Source organism: Platalea leucorodia (assembly GCF_965183815.1).
Source record: "Platalea leucorodia genome assembly, chromosome: 3".
NCBI lineage: Eukaryota > Metazoa > Chordata > Aves > Pelecaniformes > Threskiornithidae > Platalea > Platalea leucorodia.
The window spans coordinates 56,213,935-56,231,364 of NC_138825.1; the positions used below are offsets into that span (position 1 = coordinate 56,213,935).

The 17,430-nt window shown below is 42.4% G+C and overlaps 1 protein-coding gene across 1 annotated transcript in view; it reads left to right on the forward strand.

Annotated features, from left to right (window-relative positions):
- Nucleotides 1-3,996: 3,996 nt before the first annotated feature.
- The window catches only part of TAB2 (TGF-beta activated kinase 1 (MAP3K7) binding protein 2), a 68,939-nt gene continuing 55,505 nt past the window's right edge, over nt 3,997-17,430 (forward strand). The window contains exon 1 of the mRNA XM_082307425.1: nt 3,997-4,339. The gene's annotated coding sequence lies outside the window, so the exon portion shown is untranslated. The remainder of the gene's footprint in view (nt 4,340-17,430) is intronic.

A 17,430-nucleotide genomic window follows, 5' to 3' on the forward strand; every position in this document is an offset into this window, starting at 1 on the left:
TCAAATAAACGTCAATAGCTGGACTACTCCTACACTGGAAACAAAAAGGGTTTTTTAAGCTATTACACAGTATAAGCACTCATAGTGGGGTGGGGGAGACAAGTGCTGAGAACCTTCACTTGAGCAAAGCTATGCTGCGTATTGATCACAGCTTTGGCTTTATGCTGAGGTTCTGCAGCTGAACTTACTTCCAGATCCAGCAATATCCACTTATTTACACCAGGCTGGGCAAATTATTGCACTGTGGCACACAACCGATAACTTCTAGACAGAACAGAAAAAGTACAATGCATGAATCTTGTGAAATAAGGTGAATTTCTCTATGCCCTTGTTACAGAAAATCCTAATTGTTTTTATAGGAGAAGCTACGGATGTAACCTCAGACTGGGAGCTTCCAAGGACTGTCCTTTGGCCAGTGAATGCTACCTCTGTTTTTGTCAACCTGAAGACTGACAGACTTTCTGTCTAGAAGAATGAAAAAGAAATTGCGAGGTGAATGTTAAAGGGAAAAGTAGTGTTTTTAAAGCTGCTGATATCACCTTTTTCCACTGCAGAAGACTAATTTTAAACTCGGTTTCAGAAACAATTATGCCAGTTGTTGTGGATTGGTTTTAACTGGAGTTGTTCTCTTACCTTTTCTAAAAAGCATTCTCAGGAAATTTCAGCATCAGAAATGGCAGTACCAAGCTGACAAAATTGACTGTACTTTGCAGAAGTGTTTCTCCTCTACAATATGTTCAGAATAATTCCCCGATCCTATTTATAATTTCACTTTCTAGCAGTGAAGAGTATAAACAGTTTGATAAAGGTTTTAAAAACATGAACTCATACCTTGTATGGCCAAAAAAACGGGTAATATCTAAAAACTGCAGGGAAAGAAGCAAGGCTCTGAATCGACCAGACTGCTGGGCAGGCAGCTGCCTGTGCCTCGCTGGTGACTGAAGCCTTGATTTGCATCACGATAAGAGTTACACCCAGATTTTAATATTAGGTACAGCCTCCTAGTTCTTGTTACAGATACATGGGACAAGAGTTCTTTTCTGAATCTCAGCGCACAGAACGATTTTCTTAAATACATCGTTCTTTGATTTTGGAAAGGTGTTAAAAAACGATTCAAAATTAGCTACTATAGAGGAGAGAAAAGCAACTTTAGCAACAGGCTGAGACACAGAGGCAGCGTGGAGAGTCTGGCAGAGGGCTGAAAGGACCGCGCAGCTCACTCACATGATCCCAGTGCTTAAGCATTGCAGTAAATACTGCCGATGGAGCAGTGAGAGATGGTCTTTCGCTTTCCTGTGGCAAATCCCTGTTTTAGCAACTGTAGGCAAAAGGGTCAAATATTTAACTTGGTATTAAACTTAGCAAAATAAACTCAGTTTCTAGTGCACAAAACGTATGCATGTAAGTATACTATCCTATCTGTCTGAAAGGTCAGGTATGGCTTAGCAAAGTTTGAAACAGTTGTGCTGGCAGAGTTGAACAGCAGTGTGCTTGAGCGGATGAGCGGGCAGATCATGAATTGCCTACAGCACAAGAGAAAGGCTTGATTAATGTATCTGAACAATTACAGTGGAGCAACCCCGGTACAGCTCTCTGTGATCTGATCTTTCCGTTGCGTCTTCTTTCTAGATGCCCCATTACCCATTTTTGGAAGGGACTATATTCATTTCTGGCTGGGTTTGGGGAAATACTATTTTGTTTACAATTAACAAACAAATTTCAGCAGACTCTCAGCCCTGTATAACCTTTACTCAAGACAGGCTCAGTAATAAACTTTGGACACAGGCGTTTCATGCGCCGTGCTGCTGATGTACAAAAGAACCGCAGACTTCTCTGCTGTAGCTTATGAAAATGACTGATTCTTACTGGAATGTATATACACACCTATATTTCCACATTTTGTGAGGGAAAAAAACTGTCTTCCTTTTTCCCTTTTTTCTTTTTTTTTCCTCCCAACATAATCACTCGCTGTTAGACTCGGTGTTGTGTTCTCTCTCTCCCTGCCTACTCCAAGCAAAGCCAGTCTCTGCAGTTGCTTACCCTGGGATTCTCTCCGTTTGACAATTTTAACTAAATGCTGATGAGAGGGTTTTTTTTCACTTGTTAACACTTGCATTTGGAAAACATATTTTCAGTCATTTCTGAAAACATCCATTGTTGCAATGGCAAAGTCAACTTTATTTCTTGTAACAGAACACTTAGCCTAAGTTGTCACAAATAATTTACTTCCTACCTAGCGCATGTTAGGTTTTTTTTAGTTTATATGTCATTTTATCTCACAATTGTCAATTGGCCAGTCTGACAACTGATGTCTTGTGAAGAAAGTATGGCCCTTTCTCATCACACCATTGCAATGGATAGTGCAGCTTTTAAGGTCTGAGATGACCATGATCTGGCAGCTTTGTAGTTCCTTTCATACATTGGAGCACGCTGGAAATCACTGGTGCCTCTGGGAGTTAAGGTGGGGAACAAAAATCTCTACTGATTTCTGCACAGTGCCGCTGTCATATGGGGAAATCTGAAGGCCCTACCACATCCCTCTCCCTGCCAGGCCCCATTCTAGGTTGCAGGGTTTCAGGCAGTTTTCCTTCCGCTACAGGTGATAAAGATTACTTTTAAATGATTTCTGTTTCTGACTGTATTTCGCAGGGTAGGATTACCCAAGAACGGATGGATAGACTGTCCATTGTTAGACGGCGCAGGCAGCACCTTCTCACTGCAGGGAGGAAGGAGGATCCAAGAGATGCAGGAGGAAAGGAAACACAGGAAGAGTAAGAAAGAGTAAGCGGTGTAAGGTATCACACCCCCAAAACCCAACTGATTTACTGGATGACTTTACAAACTCATCTAAAAGTTGTCTTTTCACTTAAGATGAAACTTCCCGAATTACGGAGATACAAAGACCTACTTGAACACCCCACTGAAGTCAAGGATGCCCGTCTTTCTATCGTACGAGGAATTTGATCCCTATTTTCAAGTCTGCACATTAGGACGCACAGGGCCTCCTGCCCCCGCGGCTGGCAAGGCTCCCCTCCTGGGGATCACGGCCTCGCTGGCCCTGCAGAGCGGGTCGGGGATCCCTTCCGCAGGTGTTGGCGGCTGCCAAGCTGCGTGGGGACGAGGGCTTCACTGGCAGGCGTACCGGCCCCTGCTCGCCTGTCGGCATTTGGGGAAGAGAATTAGGCCGAGCTATACCTCAGCGGGGTGATGGAAATCACATACTCCGCGTAAAGCATGAAGAAATTTAGAGAGCACACCGGTATTTCTGACAGAAAGTGTCTGGCAACTCCCTCTCAGAACAACTGTTCCAGATACAGTGGTGTTTTTTTTAACTAATCCTGCTTTTCCCAGCTTCTTTTTCCCCTTGCAGATGCTACCCTCTGCGGTGGCCGCCCTTCCTCCCTCACCACTCTTAAACCCCGCTTGGTTTCCCGCCGGCCTCCCCCTTCCCAGGCGGGCGGCCCACCGACCCACCCCCTGCTGCCGCCGCCTCCCTGCCCTGGCGCCGGGCCCGGCGGAGCGGTGGCCGCCGCCAGCGGGGGAGGGGGGCGGCAGCCGCGGGGCAAGAAGGGGCGAGGGAAGCGAAGGCGCTGAAGGGGCCGGGGCGGGGCCTCCGCGCATCGCGGGGCCGAGGGTCGCAGCGCCGGGGCCAGACCGCGCCGCGACCCCCGGTGGCGGCCGTTACCCTACGCGCTCCGCGCGCGTGCGGCGGGGGGGCGGGGCAGCCGGCGCGCGGCACGGGACGCCCGCCCCCGCGTAACGGGGAGGCGGCGGCCCCCGCCCTCCGCCCGCGCCGCGCAGCCCCTCCCCCCACGCCCCACCCTGGGGGCGGTGGCGGCGGAGGCCCCGCCCCCGCGGCCCCCTCCCCCCCGGCGCCCATTGGCGGGCGCCGCATCCCGTTAGCACCCGGGGCCCGGTCTCGCGATGCTGGGCCGCCGCCGCCGCCGCCATATTGTGACACTATTTTGATTTGGAGCGCAGCGAGCGGGGGGAGGGGGGGCCGGGAGCGACGCGCAGCCGGAGCGGTTCCAGCTGAGGACGGGAGCGGCGCCGCAGGCACCCACCCACCCACCCCGGCCTCCCCGCTGCTCCCGCCCGCGGCGGCAGCACGGACTCCCCCCTTCCCTTCCTCCTCCTCCTCCTCCTCGTCCTTCCCCCCCGGAGCGGAACGGCGGCGGCGGGAGGCTGCGGAGCGGGTCGGGTCGGCGGGGTCCCCCCTGCCGGGCGGAGGCGGCGGCGGCGCTGGTGGCGGCGGTAGCTGCCGTGGTGGGGGAGGCGGAGGAGGAGGAGGAGGCGGAGGAGGAGGAGGCGGAGAGGCGGCGGCAGCAGCAGCGGCAGGGTAAGGCTGACCGCGCCGAGGCGGGCCTGGTGGCAGCTCCCCGGGCTGGTTTCCTGGCGGGGCTGGTCCCATCCCCGGGGGGCTGCAGGGAGAGGCGCGGGGGGCTGGCCCGGCCCGGCCCGCGGGCCCGAGAGGGGCAGGGGCCCGAGGCGCTGCCGGCGCCCCTCTCCTCGCCCGGGGCTCTGGCAGGGCGAGGGCAGGGGAGGCCTGCGCGCGGGGAGGGGGCAGCCCCCGGCACCCCGCTCATCCCGGCGTGGTGGGGCGGGGTGGGAGTCCGCCTCCCCGGCGGGGTGGGAAGGGGAGGGGAGGAGGAGGAGGGCCGGCCCGGGCCGGGAAGCCGCCGCGCAGCGGGGCGTCCAGCGAGGGATGGAAACTTATTTTCCTGCGCGGGGAGGGGTCCGGGCCCGCAGCCGGGGGGCGCGGGGCGGCGTGCGTGGCGCCGGCCCCGGCCCCGGCCCGCCCCGCGGCGGGGGGCTGCGGCGGCCGGCGGGGGAGCGGAAGCAGCCGGCCCGCGGGCTGCCGCCTTGCGGGGCGAGGGAGGGACGGGGGCCGGCCCGGCGCCTGGCAGGTGACAGGTGTGCCTGCGCTGGGCGAGGCTCCGCCATTTGCGGGGGAGGAACAAAGTGTCCGAGGTGCGAGCGCTCGGAGCCTGGCGTCTCTGCGGGGGCTGGCTGGGCTCGATTCCATATATAGTATATTTGGGACGTTAGTTTCCATTATTCGAGTCAGTTTAATTGTTGACTAGAAATTCTTGAAATGGTTCTGATAAGAGGGAGTTCGAAGAGAGGGGATGCATGCGGTTTCTTTTTTTTTTTTCCCCATCGCTTTTTCTGTTTTGTCCCTCTGAGAGCCCTGGGAGCGCTGCGCGGAGGCGCGTAGTACTTTGTCTCATTCATTGAAAGGCTTGCGTTAAAAGGCTGAATGCGCAGTCCTGTTAGATGTTGGGAGGCCTTCGGGGCAGGGACCTTGTGTTCTTTGTACTGTACCTGGTAGCTCAGCAGGCTCTGGTTTCTGCCCAGCACCGATAGGCGTTTCTGTGTTAGTGATAGCAAGTACACACTTAAAAAAGGAATTCTGAAGGAATACATCTTAGCAAGGAATAGGTTTCAGGTGTGGTTTTCTAGTCATCGTAAGCTTAGGGTATTTGATGTAGACTGAATAAAGCTGTTTCTGAAGTTCAACTGGAGAATGCTGAAAATGGTGTTGCATGTAATTTTCAGTACTCTGACTTATGTAGATGTTTAAAAGACATACGTTTGATACCGAGTCATTCTCTTAGACTGCTTAAATTGTTTTGTATCAGAACTTTAGCCACCAAAATGGTACTGCACATGCACTGAAGTAAGGAGGGCTAGCGACTACAGCAATACCACTATATTCGTGATTGGCCACGATTTGCTGAAACCAGGAATAATTTTCAGCTTAACTAATGATTTACCAGATAAGCAGGCATTTGCATTTCATGTACATATTTCAATTACTTGTTCTTTATCTGTATTATTGTAATTGGGTTTTGTCAAACCTCAGAATTCTGGTATCTGCCTTTGGCAAGAGGGAAGTTCCACTGACAAATTAGGAGACGCATGTCATCAGCTTCAGTAAGTTCTGCCCTTCAATTTAAATGAAAGTTTCAGTCACTTGTGGCTGTTATCCCTATGTTAAACTTAGAGGCTCATCTGTAGATAGTATCTTGGCTTGCGCTGCAGCAGAATGGATGCTGAGCTGACTCTCGATTTCTTTTAAAAACTGAGAAGACTTGGGTGGTTTTTCTCATGTTGCTTCACAGGAGAACCTGCAAAAGGGAAGAGGGGAGGAAGGCCATTAGAGGAGATATTCAGTTTTGGTCATCCCAATTTTGTTTCTGAGAGATGTTTGATAAAGCATCATCCCTGTCATTAAATGTGGGGGCAGTGCCATCTTTTGCTATGCTACCCTTGTTTACACCAGCTTTCAGAGACTCTGCAAAATGTAAACCTTTTTCCTTTTCAACATCAAGAGAAGTCAAAGGGTTCTTCTGTCTTCCTTTAAATTTGCTGATATAAAAATAGAATTCTTGAAAATGGGCATTCTTCCTATGACAGTCTCTTGGTAGAAACTTCTCTTTTCCAGCAGTGACAGGATGGAAGAAGATGGTGGTTTTTCTCACCGTGGCATTGCTTTGAAGGCTGAGATCTTGTGTTGTTTTGTGATGGTCTTTGACTTTATAGATAACTGGTGTGCTTTTCAAGCCTTGTAGAATTAAACCTGTCATCTGTTGAAGAGATTATTCTCAGAAAACTTATATGTTGGGGTTTTTTTTGTTGGTGTTTTTTTTTTGTTTTTTTTTTTTGTTTTTTTTTTTTTTTTTTTTGCTAGGCAGCTTAAAGAGCTTTTGGCAAACTATTTCTTTGTGAGAGTGTGCTTTGAAACATAAAACTAGGTTGCTCTTCATCCTATTGCAAGTGCCACCTCCTTATCGTGATCTCCATGGCTGGAAACACTGGAAGAAATAAGCTGGTCAGATGAGACCTCAAGTTTATGAAATGACTGTAAATTTAGGACTGAGGGATCAGGCTGATCTTTTCTGAACTGCTGCAAGCGGAATGCTGAACGATGTTGCTGTTGGTGCTTTTACAGGAAATAGAACAAAAATTCCAGTGATTCAGAACTGGATTTTTTTAAAGCTGTACTCAAAACTCAAATATTTAAATGATTGAAATGAAAGTTAACTTTTTTCCCACTAATGTGTACGTGATTAAGGTTGTTGTTGTTGTTGTTGTTGTTTTCTCTTTAATTGCGTAGTAGGTTATCTCAACTGGAAAAGTATACGCTTTCTATTTCAAACAGGAAAAATGCTGGTGGATGTTCTAAAACATCTTGAGCCCTGCTTAGCAAACTGACCTGGGTTGGATTCCAAGTATTTAAATGCAACTCTGAGAGTGAGAAAGCTGTCAGATTCACAATTGGATAATATTTTTTATAAACTCTTAATTGTAGTCAGAGGTTTCAGTATAATAGTTGTTTCAGTTTCACCCTCTCTTTAGAATGCTTACCAAAAAATCACTGTCATAATTAGTTAATGCTGTCCCTGACAAAAGCTTTTGTAGACCTTTTTCCTCATTATAGTAAAATTAGGAGCCTGTTTTTATTGAACTGATCAGCAAGCTCAACTCTCATGCAAGAAAGTATTCCAAACAGTATACAGACGTTTACTGAGTTCTTTCTAGCTTTGTGTTATGCTGCCTTTGGATTTTGGTGTTCCTTAATCAGTAGTAATCGGGTTCTAGTGAAACCAAGTGAAATGCTTGACATATTTAAAGTTGAAAGATCTGTGTTGTTTGTATATGGTATCCTCATATTCTTGGAACATGTCTGTTGTTAAATGAATGGCATCACTCAGGATGTTCTTGTTGCCATAGGTGCAGTTAAGGTGTAGTTAAACAGTTAATATTTTTAGAATGTGTTAGACTTTTTTTTTTTTTTGGTGGCAAGACGTTAAGCACAACTTATGGTAATGTGCTAAATAAACTTTGTTTAAGTTAGTATCTGGCCACAGAATTTAAAAAAAAAAAAAAAATCCTTTTGTTTAAAATATGCATTATATTCTTAGAAAAATGCTATGTGTAATCAAGTTTTGTAGCAATATGGAAAATGTATAGCTCTTTCCTATTCTGAGCACAGATGAAGATCAAATTTCACTGTCTTTAATGATGAGTGGTTTAAAACTCATTCAGATCCTGGTTGTACTATGAGCAGAATGTAATTTTTCCATTATTTAAAAATCGGTGTTTCAGAATGGATGCAAAACTTGTACTCCCTTCAGTGTTTAGAAAAGCATTAACTTGGGAACACACAGTGGTAGGGAAAAAACCCCGTACATTTCTGTAGGTTACAAATACAAATTTTTAAAAAAATTAAAACCAAAAACCCCAAACAACCAAAACTGTGCATCTATTAGTCATGATATTGTTAGGCTTGCTAGAATTTACCAAAAACAGGACAAAGCCACTACATATGCTCACTGCTTTGATGATTTTCTTGAGTGAGATAAACACTCAAATACTAAGTATCTAAAACTTGTTCCAGAATTAATCAAATCTGGTGCTATGTGCGTGCTGGCTGGTTGGTCTGCTGGGGCTGCCAGTGGAGAAGGCAGAGTTCCACCTGCTTTTCCACTCATTGAAGGCATGAATTCGAGTTTCTTTTTTCTACAAAGCTGCCAGTTCTCACTAAATTCGTGGAAGCCTTTTTCTGTCTTTAAGACTTTTACACCTCCTTTAAAATGCACTTGAAAATTGTCGAAGGATGCAAATACTTACTAAAAGGACAAATAGAACGTGTAAGTGCAGTTTCTTTAAGAAACCTTAGTTAATTAGACATGCTAGAAAATAAATTTTTGCAATTTGGGAGTTCAGAATCAACTGTTCTCACATGGATGAGATGTTCAGATGCATCTATTTTGTGTTGTGTTTGGTTTTTTTTTAAGAAATAGAGTTACTGTTGGGTTTTATATATTTGTGTAGTGTATAAACCATCGTTAATTCACCTTTCTAAAGACACGAATCTTGAGCAATTATGTTTTCTTTAATCCTATTTCTCAATAAATTTTGAGCTCATCAGCTAATTTCAGCAAAGAAGTTAGCCAAGGGGCAAGGTCTCAAAGATTTTATATTTTAGTAACATTTAACAAGCTTTCTTAAAATTGATGGCTTTGTTGAGTAAGATCATCTCTTTAGGGAAAAGTTTTGCATGAATTTAGCAGTTACCTGTATTTAGCAATATTTAGCCTGCCAGTTGGCCAGCAAACAGTTGTCTGTGGGGTAAAGAACTAGGTATGAAGCACAGTACTCTTTTCTTCAGTCAGTAGTTAGAGGACATGAGAGGTTAAGTATATTGTGGCTAGTGCTTGGAAGAGAGGGGTAAGATAATAGGCATCTGGGATAGAGGTGGAATGTGACTACTTGGAACACGGGGGCATGGTTGAGACAGAATGCAAATCTGTGGGAAACGGGGCTTTGTTAGTTCTGCTATTTATGGGACAGTGCCTTTAAGAGGAAGGTTAGCAGCAGCTGCCAGTTTTGGTTTACTAAACAAAAATCATGTTACAATAGGTTCTTAAGAAGATGAATACTGAAGAAAAAAAAAAAAAGAAGAGAAAAAAGGGTGAGATGTGTAAGGTAGCTGAGCAGACTGCTGGGCTGCTAAGATCTTGTTGTAACAGTGGTATGTTTCTGACTACAGTGATAGAAACTCTTAGGGTAAGGTGGCTGTTAGATGTTTGGTGATATTGTTGCTTCTACGTGCACAGAGCCTCTGCTGCTGTGCCTGCATATGTGTTTGTATGGGTCTGATTCAACACATGATTTCCCTAACACCTAGACTGACACAGTGCATGTCGCAGCACAGGGCAAGAATGTGCACGAGTAAGGGAGGATTTACTTCAGCTGCATAAGAAGTACGTGTTATTCTCAAAATACTTTATCAAAAGCATTATTTTATTGTTACATCATATATAATTATAGTTTCCTTAGATAACATGACTTAGATGTTTGTCTCATGCTAATAGTATAATTCAGTGATGTGTCGCATGCAATGGTGTATTTAATAGACTCCCAGTTCTAATAGATTTATCTATGAAGATGAGCCATGGTAGTATCAAATTGTTTTAATAAGCCTGAAAATATTTGCTTTTTAGTAAAGATGTATTACAGACTAAAGATTTTATGTAGTTCATTAAATCTTGAAATAAGTATTTATCTGGTATACCTCTATTTCGTAGGTAGTGCTAGTAGAAATGGCTAAGAAATCACTGGCAGATGGTGAACTACTCTTAACAGCAAGCTTTTAATTTAATTGCTGCAGCATATCTTTATTGTTCAAGAAGATGTTTTGCTGTTATCAGGTATTTTCATAGGTGACTTGTAGAAAGATCAAACATAAATGTTTAGGGAGTAATTCTTAGGAAAATTCTTAGAGGCTGTCAAAGCTAGGGCTTTAGAATGCATTTTTCAAAGGAAATTGCATTGTATGTAAAAAAAAAAAAATGTCATTTGTTGATCCATCTGTTTATCAATAAGTTCTCAGCATGTCTTACTACTTCAGCAGGATAAACTAACTGAAAAAAAACCCACAGTAAGTTTCAGAACCTAACCACCCCACAAGACATTAGTACTTGTTACTGATCCGATGCTTCAGAAGCTATGACTAATATGTACATCCAGATAAATCATCTGTTTTCCTAAGGCGGGGGGGGGGGGGGGGATATCGATTTCTACTTTATACTGAAGGTTAGAAATGCGGAAAAGTATTTTCCCGTGTAAGTCCTGAGCCTGATTTCCCCAGGTGGAAAAAGTTATGAACTGTTTCACCTACATAGGGGGGAAGAAAAAAAAAAAAGGCGCACTTCAAAAAAATGAAGTTGGATGGTGTGGCATGTAATTGTGTCCTTTGTCAATTCATGTTGTGTTTAAACCCTTAAGAAAAGTCTCTGTTTCCTGTGTCCATGCTGTGCTATGTATCTCTTCTTACAGTACTCTCATGGCTTTTTATAGCATTCATATTTTTTTCTGTTTATTTTTTTGACTCTTTAAAAATCTCTCCCATGTGGAATTTATCTCCTCCAACCACCTTTTTACTGACATCCTATCATATTTGTAAGTGAGCTAGTAAAAAGGAGATCTGTTCATTCCTATCCTTTCTTCACTCTCCCTTTCCCTTGCCTAGGCAATATAGGATATATACTTTACAATTGAAACATTAGTGCCCTCTTGTTTATACTTCTCTCTGGCATTCTTTTTTTGTTCTAATCTTTCTTCGTGGAAACTTTTCTTGCTTCTTAAGAGATGGGTTCAGCACTTGCCATTTCTTTCTCATTCTGTTTCCTCTTCAGTTGTGAAGTTTGCCCCTGCTCCATTTAGGCTTTCCTGAGAGAATGAGAGAAAAGTGTCATGAGGTCTGTACTTGAATTTCTTCTAATTCATTCAACTGGTTCAAACTGCTGCTTTCCATTTGTTGAACAAACATTTGTTTTTTGAAAGAGAATGGTAGGCTGTCCTTCTTAGAGAATCTTCTTTAATTGAACAGGTTTAAGCCTAGGAACAGGGAATCTCCAGGGCCTCAGCAAAAGTATCCTTAAAAAGGCATTTTGGGTTGATACGTAGAAAGCGGTATGTTTCACATTGGCTTATGAAGCTGCTTCAGTTAAAAAATTTGGTGTTTTATTCCCTTTTTAAAATATTGGTCTTGTCTTTGGTAAGTGGGGATAAGATTTTTTTGTATGTGTGTCTCAAACTGTGTATTTTAAACTGTCTTGGTGGAATAATTTGCAATACCAGATTATTATATTTTATTTATGCTTTGGTATTGGCTAAAGAGCTTGACTTGGATTAGGCCCTTTTGTGCAAAGCACTGTATAAATATTTATTAAATAAGTCAGTCCCAGAAGAGTTTGCAGTCCCATGAATAATAAAATTTGTTTACCCACATGCATATATTGGATTAGACGAAGACATTTAGCAAAGTATATGTGTTATCTTTCATCTATTATGCCTGTTAGTTCTTCAGTCATTTTAAACTGTGCCAATCTTAAAAAATTAATTAAAACAGTCTTTAATAGCTGTAATTCATTTAACTGTTTTGACATGTGACTTTTAAGATTTGTCTGAACGATTCATACAAGAGCTATGAAATTACTTGGGTTAGACCCTCACCAGGTTGTATTCATTGGTAGCTGCTTAGAGTAAAGGTAGATGTATCGAAGCTAGGAATTCTGTTGAAGGTTGTGACAGTGGATCACATCTATGATGCTTGCACTTGGGGCTTCAGTCAGAATGAGAAAATTTTTTTGTAAAATGAGTTGAATACAAGGACCAATAGCAAATTTTTAAGCAACATAACTTACTTTGTTGTGTATCTGAGTTACGACGTAGCTATGTATAAAAGGGGTTGCTAAAGAATTAGTTCCTGCTCCTCCATAAGAAGCACATTTTGATCTTCCTTTCCCAGGCCTAAAGAAGTGCAACACTTCTTGGATTCCTCTTCCACAGTATCTGGCGAAGGAGAATCAAATAAGTTGTAAGCAGCGGGAGAGAACTGTCATTTGGATTGTGGAAATTTGTGTTCTCTCCAGCCTCTTGTTTCTAGCAGGTGATGTGTTAAGCAGTAATGTTCAGAGAAAATACCCGTTATTTGTTTCTTTTTTTTCCCCTGCATGGGGTTGAAAACCCCTGTGGTTTCCAGACTGAAAGGAAAATATCAGTTCTCCCAGTAGTGCTTTCATACACATGCTGCGGAGGAAAAAAAAAAAAATCAATATGATAATCTGTTATCTTCACTCTTCTGGTGATGTAGGTCTTGACAAAGCTGTGAATGGTACCAACATGGATGCATGAAAGCATCATCCTTCTGTAATGTAGCTGTATGCATGCAGAGGTTGCTAGTGTAGCTGCAGTTATGCATGCAAAATGGTGTTATTTTTCTGGAAGAGCTTCAGCCTTGACTTGGGTGAGTAGTTTTGGTTTATTGATACAAAATATGCCTTTGCTGCAATGAAAGGAATGCTTGACCTCTTTTGTCAGTATTTCGATGTAAATGAGATACTCTTGGAGTAATATAACAAAATGGCTTTGAGATAGCAGGTTTAAAGCAGAGAATGGAAGAATGCAAGCATTTGTGAGCATCGGGGGGGGGCCAGTCTGATAGTTTGCTGTGACTGAAGAGGGAAGATTTCTTTCACTGACACAAGCAGCTGGGCTCTGGTACTTGTCTCATCTGTCTGTGAGCCAGGTCAGTCTATATACCAGGGGTTAGAAAACTAACTAAAAAAACTTGATTGCCATTTAACTGTCTTAGGTGATCTCATGGAGTGAGACTAACCCCTTGATGCTGAGGAGCTGTTAGATCAGTTCAGTAGTTTCCTATAACTTCACACTGTGGGGGATGTTTTGCACTACAGCAGTGACAGTGTATGGATTTGCCATCCTTTCTCCTTAGTTCACTGATGTGGTTTATAATAAAGTATGATCCCACAAATAGGTTTTTCCACACAACTGAGGTATGCCAAAGAAGTAGAAGAGATAAGAGTTTATTAAGCTGGTATTGTTGATGAAGAAAGCCTCTCGTGAAGCTGTAGACCTAAGAGTGGTGCTACAATAGACAAGCAGGAAGACCAGTTCAAGAATTCATCTCTGCCCGTCTGTGATACTGCAGCTGTTTACAGTGTCACCAACTGAATTGCCGAAATGATGCAAATTAAAAGCTAGCCCTTCAAAAAGTAGGGCAGGAGCTAGTTGAACTGACTTTACCACAGAACCCACATATGTGGATTCTGTGACTGTGTGAAATATTTACCAGTGGCCTACCTGGGAGAAAGACAGGAACAGTAATCTTTCTTCTGTTTTCTGGAGATAATCAAGGAGTCTTAAATGCTTTCAGCAGGCATGTTTTAATTAGCGAGCTTTAAGTGATGGTGCCTGTAACAATCCTAGCAGTCGTCTTTTTGCCAGTAAGAATGGCTAGATTTTTCTAAGCTGTTTAGTCTTTGAATGTTGTAGTCCAGGTTTGCAATGGAGTAGGAAATTCAGGTCCCATTGAAACTGGTGAAAGTGTGGCTAATAGATAAGCATAACTGCAATGAGGTATGTAAACTATGGAAAGAAAGATGGAGAGAATCATTTAGAAAAGAGGTGCAGTGCTTGTTGACACTTGAGGAAAGATGTGGTTAAAATGGAATAGCAAAACAGATGTTTTGTAAAGATATTCCCCTTTCACCAGTGTACTACAGGGGAGTATTATTTGAGCTGGCCTAGAGTTAGAGGCTTTTGTAACCTTTAATGGTTATGAGAGGAAACTGGTGAATCTATTAAATCGTAATCTGCTGTTCAGTCACATTAGTGAATATAAAGCTTCATTTAAAGATGAGTAAATTAAAGTTAGTGTGTAGGTGTTCTCTTTCTTTAAATTGCAGATTTTGGATGGACTTCAGAACATAACAGTAGTTGCCAATCTGGCCTGCATGTTGAGATTTCAGGCTGGCAGATATTAACAACTTTTTCAAGCTAAAGCTTAATGTAAGTGTCCATCTGTGTACAAAATGCTGTACAAAACACAAGTGCTGAAGTGCAGCATTACTTCTTTCTTGTCTCTTGGTTGTGTTTATTATATTGGTTTTGATTAATTTTTTGTTGTGGATTTCAGTTGCAAGTAAATTCCCTGTGACAGAGAGTATCTTAAAGTCAAAGTACCACCTAATGGTGTTAGCAGAGTTGATGGAGCTACAGGCTTCCTTCCTGTTGAGACTGGCCAAAAGAACAGGCCAAACTGTAGCTTGTGTTTCTTCAGTGTAGAGCCAATGGCAACTCTCCGGAATGTTTTTTCCACTCCCCATCAATGAGTGGGGAAATTCTTGCCAACGCAAATGAGATCTTGAGACCTGCAACTTGACTCAACATATTATAGTTCATACTGAAAAAAATACTTTAGCTAGAAAAATATCCAAAGTTATACTAGCATGAGATCTGGTTAATTAAAAAACAGTTGTCTTCTGGTTTGAAGTTTTTATGAGACTTACAGCAAAATAGTATTTCAGCTTTGTCTGTGTGCCTTCAAGCTGCTGCCTGTGATAAGGGCAGGTCATCACCTTACACTGTCACATCAATGGATGTTGCAGAATGCCTACAGTGACTGCTCAGACTGTCAAAATTCACTGATTTCAAAAGCATGTTCTCATTTCACATTTTACTATTGCAGTATAGCTTCTCTGGCTTCTGTAGCTTTGTTTTCTGATGTACGTGCATTGACTAGGATTTTAAATTGATTTAGGAGAAGCCTAGCAGTGCAGCTTTGTTTGCCTTCTAAACTTAAGAATTTATTGTCATTGTTTTGTCATCCTTTCTGAACGTATTGTGAGAATGAAACTAAATGTAATTGGAAGGAATAATACTTATTTTGCTGTTCATTTATGGGGAAAAAAATTGTGCTTTTATCACAAAATTAAAGCGCAAGAGGTTTTTTCGTACCTTTATTCTTGCCAGCTCCTGTGAGAAGTCCACATCTGCAGTTTTAAATTATGCCTGCCTGTAACCCACGGCTTAGTATTTTTGCAGGACGAGCATTAGAAAATTGGAATGGGTGAAAAATTTAATCCCTCTGAAATATGAAGCTAAGTATAATAGTTACGAATCCTTTGCCACTTTATCTGCATGACATTGTTCATCTTATCTTTCAAAAGTCGGTCTGCTTCTGTTAACAGGCCACTTAACTTCATTGTAAATGCAAGAAATGTGTTAGTAGATCTAAGCTGTGAAGAGCTATCCAGACTAGCAGAGCTACTTTTCCTCCATGGAATTGTCTAATATTTGTTTTTATAAAATGGGATCTCACTGCTATCTTTAGTTTCCTGGAAACACCTGATATCTGGCTATATCGGTGGTTAGAAGAGTAAACTTAAACACGGAGGCTTAACTGTCCTCACTTGTATGTACTTTTTATATTTTCAATGTTTAACTCCAGTTGTAAAGAAAAAGATAAAACACAGCTAATTTCTTAGGTAAAGGCTATAAGGTGGTATAATATCCAGAAAACAAAGAGGAAAGTCAAAATCTGAGTGTGAAGATAAGTACTTTATAAAGGGAGTGGGAAATTATCTCATTTTTAGAATAATTGGCAAGTTAATAAAAAAATTCATTATTTTAGTAATTAGTTAAACAATAACTTTTTTACTCTTGACATGTATTAATATGTCTAAAATATTGGTGATTTTATAATTTAAAAGGTTTGTTAGATTTCGTAGTTTAATAATACGTGTATGTCAGTTTCAGAGAGAACCCTTTTCTATTTTTGCTGCTAGATGATAGTGTAATCTTGATTTCTAGCTTTTTAAACAATGGTTTACTTCCGCGCTTTCCCTCTGCCCCGCCGTCCATAGTTTGCAAGAAAGGAATAGGGATAAGATGGACAGAATCTTAGTTGCAAATTTTCTGTATTTTTTAATGTGGATTTTAGTCTTCTGTAAATCTTGCTGCTGTTGTGGGAGTCTTTTCTTCCCAATCAGCGTGACAAAGTGGAGGACCTTACAAGGTTAAAAGCTCTTTCCTCGCCTTGCGCTGTGAGGTATCTTTTCTATTGGTTCTCAACTTCCCTCTATTACTTTCCTCATCTGCCTTTTTCAGAGCAGGTTAATTTTATTTTTTTCCTTTTGACTATCTACTTGTCTTGTTAGTCTGTATCTGGTGTCAGGACCTTTATAAGGGGATATTGTTTAAGGTAAAAAAGGTAGAAGATAGGTTAATTTGTAAAAGGATTAGTGGCTATCTTTTAAAGGTTATAAGAGCAGGAAACAATATGTATTGAGAAGCCTTGAATACTGAAGGCATTGCTGCCCTTCCCAGCTTTCCTCTCCCTTTCCCTTGTTGATCTCCTCTCCCTGAATCCTGTGTGGAGTAAATTGCAGAAAAAAGGGTTGGTGTTGTTAGTCCCTTACAGAGCAGAAATGCAGTGATCACATCTTTCTTTCCTTTATAGAAGGCTGGAGGACCAGTAGCATTCTTCTCTTCGTTGAAGAAAGTTCGTAGTGAAATATGGGAAACTCGGGGGGAAAATAGTGAATTTTAAAATATATTATCTGTTCCTAGGTAGGAAATCTGTATTTTATACTAGAAGAAGATGAGTATTGAAAAATATTTGGGAGCCAGAGGAACACCTGTTTAGACATCTGTCTGTTACTTTTCCCTACTTGTGTATAAAATATGCTCCTTGAAGAAAAGCGACAGGAAAAGTAAGTTGTATTGGCACCACCATGAGTATTTCTATTTGACTCTTGCTTATCAGTGTCTGTTACCTCATCTTGGTGTAGGTTTTTTCCCAGGTTAATGGATTTTTGTTTATTTTTTCCTAAGTCTATGAAGTTGGCAGAAAATAAGTGGAAACTAGAGGCTTCCTCCTAAATGTTGCAACAGTGGTCTTGGTTTTGTCGTTACATATGTTAGTTTGGGAGCTAACAGAGAAGAGAAAGAAAACAACCCTTAGTTTCCATGACCATGCTTCTCCCTTTCTTTCCCCCTTTTTCCTGGCAGCTATTGGGTCAAAGTTGTCCTTGGTTACCCTAGGTAGTTTCA